This window comes from Rattus norvegicus, chromosome 4 (assembly GCF_036323735.1).
Source record: "Rattus norvegicus strain BN/NHsdMcwi chromosome 4, GRCr8, whole genome shotgun sequence".
NCBI classification, from domain to species: domain Eukaryota; kingdom Metazoa; phylum Chordata; class Mammalia; order Rodentia; family Muridae; genus Rattus; species Rattus norvegicus.
Window position 1 is genome coordinate 77,490,188 of NC_086022.1, and position 9,403 is coordinate 77,499,590.

Below are 9,403 nucleotides of genomic sequence, written 5' to 3' on the forward strand. Positions count from 1 at the left end.
TGATTATTGCTCTCTTTAATCAGCTGTGGTCACCAGCACAAAGCCCTCAGAGATTGGACCTGTGATGATTCCCAGGCAGAGATGGTGAAGGGTCAAAGGGCTTGCCCTCCTCCAGGATACATAAGAGGTCAGCAACTGTGAGAAGGACACTCTTCCATAGGGTGCTTGTATGACTCTACCTTATGTCAACTCATGCTGTTTTCATGAGTTGACATCCATGTGGGGCTTTTCCATGATATAGCTGCCCAAGTTATTCATGAAGTGACCCCTCCCCATGGCTCACCAAGACGGCCCTGGATGGAACTGTCTGTTAGATCTCTATCTGGAGTAACAGAAGTAGACTCCCCACGAAAAGTCATACGAAAACTCCTTCCCTGAACTGCAAACCTCTAGTCATCACTAGAGGTTCTGCCAGCATGGCGTCTCCCCACAAATTGTCTTCAGATCCTGCCGGATGTAGCTTCTTTCTCTTCTGCTCCCCTAGTGTTTTTTCCACGATATTATTGCAAGCATAGCCGTTTACCTGTTATTCTCTACATTGAACTGTGCATCCACAAATGTGCACAGTTGACATGACAGTTGATCATCAGATTCTGTTGATTCATATCTCTGATTCCTCAATTTTAAATTTGAAGAGTGTGGATACACATTGTTCTTGCTAAATTCGCATTCGATAAGGTCTGGCAGCTTTGTATTGCACATAGTAGGTGTCTTAGTTAAGGTTACTATTACTGTGATGAAACACCATGACCAAAGGCAACTTGGGAAGGAAAAGATGTATTTGGCTTAGACTTCTATAGTACTTAAACTGTTATCATTGAAGGAAGTCAGGACAGGAGCTTAGAGAAGGAACCTGGAGGCAGGAGCTGATGCAGGCTGATGGAGGGTGCTGCTTACTGGCTTACTCCTCTCGGCTCACTCAGCCTGGTTTCTTATAGCACCCAGGGCCACCAGCCCTCTCCCATTAATTACTAATTAAGAAAATACCCTACAAGCATGTCCACAGCCCAATCTTGTCACACAGACAATTTCTCAGTTGAGGGTCACTCCTCTCATATGACTCTACCTTATGTCAAATTGACATAAAACTAGCCAGCGCGATAAGATAAAAATAGTTGGATGAGATGCTGCGGTATGAGCCACATGGGCAAAGCTGGCAATACCTTGTTTCCAGTTCTATACTGTTTTAATCCAGCTTTATAGTATTTCTCATTCTGAAAGGGACAGAATGGCAATCACTACATTTTCCAAACCTACATAAAAGGTTACAGGAAACTAAAATGCAAAGGTGCAAGCTATAGATGGTTAAAAGGCACTGGAGCTGCCCTGATTTGCAGGCCTGTGACAGTTGGAACCCCCTAAAGCAGATATAATAATTGGATGCTAGCATGGGGCCCTGCAGGGATCAGAGCTGTTTGTGCTTTCAGAGCAAAGACAAAGGTGAATATAAATAGAAGCCTAGGACTCATGAGCAGCCCCAGAGCCACAAACGGCAGCTGCTGGGCATGTAGCTCAGTTGATAGAGTGCTTGTCCAGTAGAGGATGAAAGTCCTGAGTTCAATCCTTGGCACTGCATAAACCTGGTGTGGTGACACACAACTATAATCACAATGCTTATGGGGGCAGGGCAGAGAGGATAAGAAGCTCAAGTCATCCTCAGTTACTAGGTAAATCCAACCTAGCCTACATGAGTCCCTGTCTAAAAACGAAACAAAAAGAAAAAGTCCCGTATCTCCTGCTAATATCAATGCAGGCCACAATCCTTTTCCTGAAAACCTGCCTTATCCTAGCAACCAGAGCTGACTAGTTAGCTCAGGGAGGGGTGCCCTCCACAAGCTGGAATCCTATCTCTGCATGAGAGAGCCAGATGGGAGCCTTCTGGCAAGAATTCTTCCTCCATTAGCAGCTTTTCTCCCCCTCAGCCTGATGCTCTCCATCAGAACCGAATCTCCATTCACCTCAAGTAGATGTCTTAAAATCTTTTCACTGGCTGTTCTTTCAGAGGACTCAGGTTTAATCCCCAGCACCAAATGGTAGCTTACAACTGTCTACAATTGCAGTTCTTCTGGCATCTGAAGTCACCAGGCATGTGTGTGGTAGACAGACAGACAGACAGACTTGTAGGCAAATACCCATACACATAAGATAAATAATTTTTAAAAAGGTAAAACCTTGCCAGGAATGCCTTGAGTCAGGTCTTGTCTCTCTTATTTCTGGACCTAAGGACTCAGTTCTAGTAGCACAGCCATAGGAACATTTTCCCCACCAAATTTTTGGAACAGAACTCCTCTAATCCCCAGCAGCAGACAGACAGCTCAAGTCATCAATTAGTAACTTAACACGTGAGTCTGCTTTGTCTAACAATGTCTGTGTGTGTGTGTGTGTTCGAGATAATATTTTTATTAACTCTTGGAGAATTTCATTCATACACATGGTGTATTTTGATCATATTCATTCCCATGCTTTTCCTCACCCCTCCCAAATCTACCCATCTTTCTCCCTCCCGATTTCCTAGTCTCTATTGTTCGTGTTATTTATAACTCACTGAATGCAAATTGTCCAGATACTCAAGAGTATGCAACTACCCTAAGAAACAACCTACCAGGGGCCACACCCTTAAAAAAATAAACAAAAAACAAACAAAACAAAAAAACCACCAAAAACAAAACAAAACAAAACAAAACAAACAAAAAAAAAAACAAACCCTGCCTCTTCATCCCCCAGCTGTCAGTAGCTCCTTAGGTAAGGGGTAAGGGTGAGGGTTCATGAGTCCCTCCTCCGTGCAGGACTATGTACTGGCTTGCTCATGTGCAGCCAACCATAGCTGCTATGCCTTCACCAGTGCTGTGATTTAGCCATGTTCACAAGATATTTGTTTCACTCCATTCTTTCCCAGCACCCCCCTCCCCACCCTCTCTCTCTGTCACACACACACACACACACACACACACACACACACGCGCGCGCGCGCGCGCGCGCGCGCTTTCCACTCTAGGGTGGTTTGAATGAAAATATTGCCCACCACTTGTATTGGAATGCTTGGACCATAGTTGGTGAGACTTTGGGGAGGTGTGGCCTTGTTGGAAGAAGTGAGTCACTGGAGGTGAGTTTTAAGACTTCAAAAGCCTATACCAGGCTCAGTCTCTATGTCTCTCTCTTTCCCTCCCTTTCCCTTCCTCTCCCTCTTCCCTTTTTCCTCCCCTTTTCCTCCCTCTTCCTCCCTCTTCTTCCCTCTTGCCCTCCTTTCCTCTTATGGATAAGATGTTACTACTGCAGTGCCATGCCTGCTTGCCAGCTGTCATGATCCCCACTGTGATGACCATGAACTACCCCTTGAAACTGTAAGCAAGCTCCAGTAAAATGCTTTCTTGTATTAGTTGCTTGGTTCATGGCATCTCTTCATAGCAATAGTTAATTCATAGCAATAATTAATACACACCCCCTCTTCCAGGGTGGTCCCTGAGCTTTGGGGAGAGGGGTGTGACACAGGTGTCCCATTTGTGGCTGGTCACTCCACAGACACTACTCTCCACACTTTCACCAGTTTTGAGTGTCTGCATTAATTGCCAAAAAAACTTCTATGAGGGGGTCTGAGAGCTTTATTAATTTGGGGGTATAGAGACATAAATTGAGAGGGCAGTTTGATAATACAGCCATTTAGCAAAATAAAGATAATAGGTTCATTTCTGTCTTGTATATCCAGCTGTCATATATTTTAGCCTATGGTGTTTTTGTTTTTAACCAGCTGTCCTGTGTTTTAAAAAACCATGTGGTGCTAGACGGATGGTTCAGTGGTTAAGACCACTTACTGCTCTTACAAAAGGACCTAAGTTTGGTTCCCAGCATCCATACTAGGCAGCTCACAACCATCTGTAACTCCAGCTCCAAGGGATCTAATACCTCTGGTCTCCCCAGTATCTGCACTCACATACTCACACATACACACATACATGCAATTTAAAATAAAAGAAATCTTTTAGGTGTAAAAAACAAATACCCACTTTTGTTAGAAGTCATACATGGATGATGCTGATCCTTGTTTCTATGCAGCAGTGACCAACTGAGTCACGGCTGTGCTCAGTGTCACAGCTCTCCTCAGTGGAGCATGGCCTCCCTGGGGCCGAGACGCCCTGCTTTCTCATCTGGTCCTTATTCCCTATGTATGTCCCAGTTTTCCTGTCTGGTAATTGATTGTGCCCACCCTGATCAGCTTAACTTAATTACCCCTTTATATAACCCCCAGGTGTGTCCAACCTGCTGCCCACAGGCCACACCCACCCCAAGATAGCTGTGAATGAGAACAAAAGCCATAAACGTATGTAAAACTTGATGCTTGGGGGTTTTGCAATTATTTTGTAACTTGAATGCACAGTACTCAGACATGAACCTTATAGACAAACACACCAGGTCCCAATGTCAAAAGGTTAGACATATCTACACTTAGGCCTACATGTAGTCACATTCTGAAATTCTTAGGGGTTACTAATTCAGTTTATAAGTCAAGGAGGACTACAATTTTTCCCATAGCATTCTTTATTCTAATTTCTTACAATGGCCTGCGTTGTCAGTCCTGTCACCAATCTTGCCTCACACCTCTTCTTGTGAATCAGGCTCCAGAAAAGCTTCTCTCAGTCAGTTCCTGAAACAGCACCACATTTCCTATGTCTGAGCCATTGCTCTAGCTGGTCCTCCTGCCTGGAGCATCCATTCCTTCCCCTGTCTTTCTCTTCTCTCTGTCCTTGAGAACGCTCCAGCCTTTGTAAGTCCTTCGTGCCTGCCCTCTTTTCCAAACCTGCCTTGTTTCCTCGATGGGACTCATGTCCTCATTCCTTCTCTACATTGCCTTGGGAGAACATCTTCTTTCCACTCTGCATCTATTTATCGAAGCTTTAGGGATAGAAAGCCTGCCCACCAGTACAGTCATGTGATCCCCAGCCACATGATCTGGGCTTCTCCTCTGTGGACTAACTGAGTATACACACTAGAACAGGTGGCAGTTAGACCAGACCCACTAACCACTTTGTCCCTGGTGGCTCTTGAGTTCCTCCCTACAACCGCCACTGCTGCTCTGGTTCCTCTCATTCTGAAGCACTGTCCAACTCTCTTCTTTCTTCAGTAAGCTTCCTAGAATCCTTTTGGTAGGCCTGTTGCTTCTCAAATGACTTAAACAGAAATGGCTTTATGTAAATCCAGCCATCTCTGTTTATAGACTTTGAACCTGCAAAGCACAAAGTTTGTTTATCTCTTAACCCCCTGTTCCTGCCTGGGTGCCATGGCTCCCAGGCTTTCCTTCCACATTCTTTCCCCAGAACCTCTACTCCCTGCACTGACCTTCACAGGTAAGCAGTTCTTCACTTCATATGTAGTATATAAGAACGATATGAGAGAGAAGAAAAGAGGGCAAGAGGTGCTTCCTACTAAAAGAAATGGCTCATAGCAAGGCATAAAGGACAGGGTCATCAGATGTCATGTGTAATAGGACTCTGTAGGGCACAGGCCCATGTTCCCCAAACCAGAGGCTGTAAGATGAGCCATAAAAAAGAAAGATGTGAGCAAATACAGAAAGCTAAAAGCCACCTGGTCCTGAAAGGAGGATGCACTTGCCATGGTGAAATTTTAGGATGGGAGCAAGACCTCATTAAAAAAATGATAATCGGGGCTGGGGATTTAGCTCAGTGGTAGAGCGCTTACCTAGGAAGCGCAAGGCCCTGGGTTCGGTCCCCAGCTCCGAAAAAAAAAAAAAAAAAAAGAACCAAAAAAAAAAATGATAATCGTAAATCAATGTGTGGTGTGTTTAAGCATAAAGGGAAGAGGCGCACTGATTAACATGCACCCCCTAAAGGCTAAACATAGCTGAGAAAATGAAAGGGTAGATAGGCCCTGTGAAGTGTAAACTTAGTGGCTCTTTAGAAAGTTGGCTGGAGGGGTTGGGGATTTAGCTCAGTGGTAGAGCGCTTGCCTAGCAAGTGCAAGGCCCTGGGTTCGGTCCCCAGCTCCAAAGGAAAAAAAAAAGAGAGAGGAAGAAAGAAAGAAAGAAAGAAAGAAAGAAAGAAAGAAAGAAAGAAAGAAAGAAAGAAAGAAAGAAAGAAAGTTAGTTGGCTGGATGGTGTTTTGCTAGAGCAAACATGGGAAGAACCATTTGGTTAAAGTGGACACAGGTGGGAAAGGCTAAGGCAGACTCGCGGAGGAATGTCTTGCTGAAGCAGACAGAGGAGAGAGGGTATTCTGCTAAAGCAAGCACGCGAAAGGACATGTAATGAAAGGTTCTTTGCTATGACGTGCATGTATTGGTCCACCTTACATTTCGTAGTTGAGCTGCATTTGTCTGGACTCCACAGGGAGAAATGCACCAAAAACTTCTGGTGGTGTGCTGCAGTTTCTTGCCACTTCCAAGGACTTGGGCTGATTGGATTTGTGAGGCAAGACACATGGAGAACAAGTGATGTTTGGAGGGTATAAATAGGGCTCCACAGAGTGACAGAGACAGAGCTTGAGTTGCTGGTACAGCTGGCTGTGCAATTCTTGTGGGTCTCACATCTCTGCTGATCTTCTGATCTTCAATTCCCTGAGAGAGGTACAGCCAAGAAATTCTGGAATCCCTCGGGGTTCTTCCTGATGACTCGAACCTAGACTAAGGCCTGGCTGTCTCTGCTAGGGCAAGTCACCACTGTTGCTAACTTGACTCTACTAAACTGGACTGCTGGTGTATCCCGGAGGTGTTTGCGAGTGGATCCAGCTGTCACTGCCTGCTGACCTATGAACTGAACTGCTGATTTCTAGACAACACAGACAGGAGCTGCTCCAAAGAACCTTTCTAAACAGGCCCACTCCCCCACATCCTTTCTTTCCCACTACTTCTGGTAGGTTACAAGGAAGGTTAAATCATTTAAGAACCATCATTAAAAATAGGATTTGAAAAACATTAAAGTTACAACCCTAACAGACAGTGTTAGACTGAAGAGCTTACTGCCACTGCCTGCAAATGCTGATAAAGGGAAAGAGCAGGGTGTGGGTTAGGGGTGCCCAGCAGGTAGGCAGGACCAGAAGGATGATACCTCCTAATGCTTTCAGATAATATAAGCACCTAGAATTAGGAATACCTCCCAAAGTAAGTGACGGGGACCCCTAATGAGTTCATTTCAATTTGATAAAAAGTAGGGCTCGAACAGACATTAAGTTATTAAAGGAACTAGTCTCTCTCTCTCTCTCTCTCTCTCTCTCTCTCTCTCTCTTTCTCTGTGTGTGTGTGTGTGTGTGTGTGTGTGTGTCTGTGTGTGCGCACACGTGCTTATGAATGCATAACAGTCTCTTAAGAGTTTATTGTAAACCAGCTAAAAAGGACTACATAGAGTCTTTAGGGAAATGGGCAAGGAGCTGAGAAGGACCAAGATGAGTCTCGTGCCTTGGAGGGCACATTCCCCAGGGAGGGGAACCTGAAAGGGAAACCAGACAATCCAGTGAGACTTCATGAAAAACATAACAAACAACCAGGTCTCTGGTAACTCAGCCCTGGGAAATAGGGCCTAGGCCTCTGTAGCTCTACTACCATAGTGCTGTGCAAGAATCAAAACCAACCTCAATTCCCGGAGGAGGAGGGGGAGGAGGGGGAGGAGGAGGAGGTTGTATCCTGGGAGGGAACATGCTCGCTGGAGTTCTTCAGCCGAAATATCCCCATTGGAGGACCTATGGGAGGCCTCCATGCCAGGAGGCAGGTCCATCATACCTGGAGAAAGACCCTCATGACCAGGTAGGTACTGAGTTCAGACTCATGCAATACTGGCTGTGGTTGCAGCTAACTGCAGTAGCTGCAACAGTGCCTCTTCCTTATTAGGTCACCAACTGCTTGAGATGGTCTTCCAACCTCAGGGACTGGCCCAGCAAATCCTTCAGGAGCCTGAGGTATGGAAACGCCACCTGAGATTCCTCTGCCAGCAGCCCTATGGATACCTGACCCCTAGCAAGAGGGACTTGGGCACTGCCAGTATATGTGGGAAGTGTCACAGAGACCAGGTTCTACCCTTAAAGCAACACCAGACCAAGGACTCATTTCTTATTCCACTCTGCTTGTTTGGAGTTCTTTGGTTTGATCTTCCTGAACTCATCATAGTCACAGAGGATCAAATTCATATGTTTGTCAAAAGTTTCGAAGGTCGCAATAAAGATCCAGCCATCTTGCAGGCTGCCTCTCATTCTGTAATCAACGCGGCAGCATCTTGCTGCTCTTGCCCACAGTCATGATGGTGGCTTGGATGGCTTGGATTCCCACCTAATTTGCTTCCTCCCCAAAGCCTTAGCCAGCCAACTACTCACTTCCCACTACCGCTAATGGAAATGCAGTCTGCAAAATGCTTGTGCAGCCTAAATTATTCTTTTTTGCCCGGCTTGAATACAAAGATTTCTACCCCTTACATGCCCACTTCTGCACCACTATTCTCCTGGCTGAACTAGAAGAGAACAGAAACTGCCATTCCCTTGTCTCTGCATCTCCTACAACTGTCAGCACAGCAATTTATGGAAAGCAGACACTCAGTAATATAATTTGGTTTTGAGTTGGATGGGACCAAGTTCAGTTGGGAAACTTCCGGCAGGGTTGGATTACTGACAGCTACAAGTTTATTTTTGATTTCTGGGCAGAGCTTTGAACATTTTGCATATGGCTATGAGAAAATTAAAGAATTTCATCAATGGTCTGAGAAGATCAATGGAATTTGCTTCCTCAGCAGAATGAAGGTTGTTTTGTCCTAGTGACTAGAAGAAGTTGGCAATGTCCCTCTCTTATATCCTGAGAGTATTAAACTTTTGCCAAATTGAACCATGAAATTTGAGAACTGGAAAGGATGTTAATCAGAATCTAGCCAACATGCTTCTTACAAATGAAGAGAAATCACAAAGCCCAGGGCAATCTGCCTGGAATAAAAGAGGCCATGGGAGAGAGAGGCTTCGTGAATCTGCCCAACCAGCAGAGATCGGGGCCCACCCTTTTACCTCATCCCTTGCAGACCCTCTACTCTCTTGTACTGTTGTCTCTACTCTCCACTCACCCAGACATCTGACAAAACTCAAATTTTGAATTTTGAGTTGGGATCGAGCCAGGGTTTCTGATCTCTTTGTCCACCTAGACTGGTAGCTCTGTTTGGGATCAAAGGACAGCGTCACAGATAGGTGCTGCTCCATGTTTATAGCTGCCCTTTGCTTGGACTTGGTACTGCCAGCCCACCATGACTTCTCTCTACTGGCTCTCTAAATACCCTCTCTAGTTACTTCACAAACTCATCCCCTCTCTTCAAACTCTGCTTCACAACCTTTCCTTTGAAATGAAGTCCTTTGATGAGAAATACACACATTCATACCAACAAACCTAAATAAAACCCTCATCCACTCACAGTGGACACTTCGTTCCTAA

The 9,403-nt window shown here is 45.2% G+C and overlaps 1 pseudogene; it reads right to left on the reverse strand.

Moving 5' to 3' along the window:
• Window positions 1-7,542: 7,542 nt before the first annotated feature.
• Window positions 7,543-8,236, reverse strand: Snrpb-ps2 (small nuclear ribonucleoprotein polypeptides B and B1, pseudogene 2; annotated as a pseudogene).
• Window positions 8,237-9,403: the final 1,167 nt, after the last annotated feature.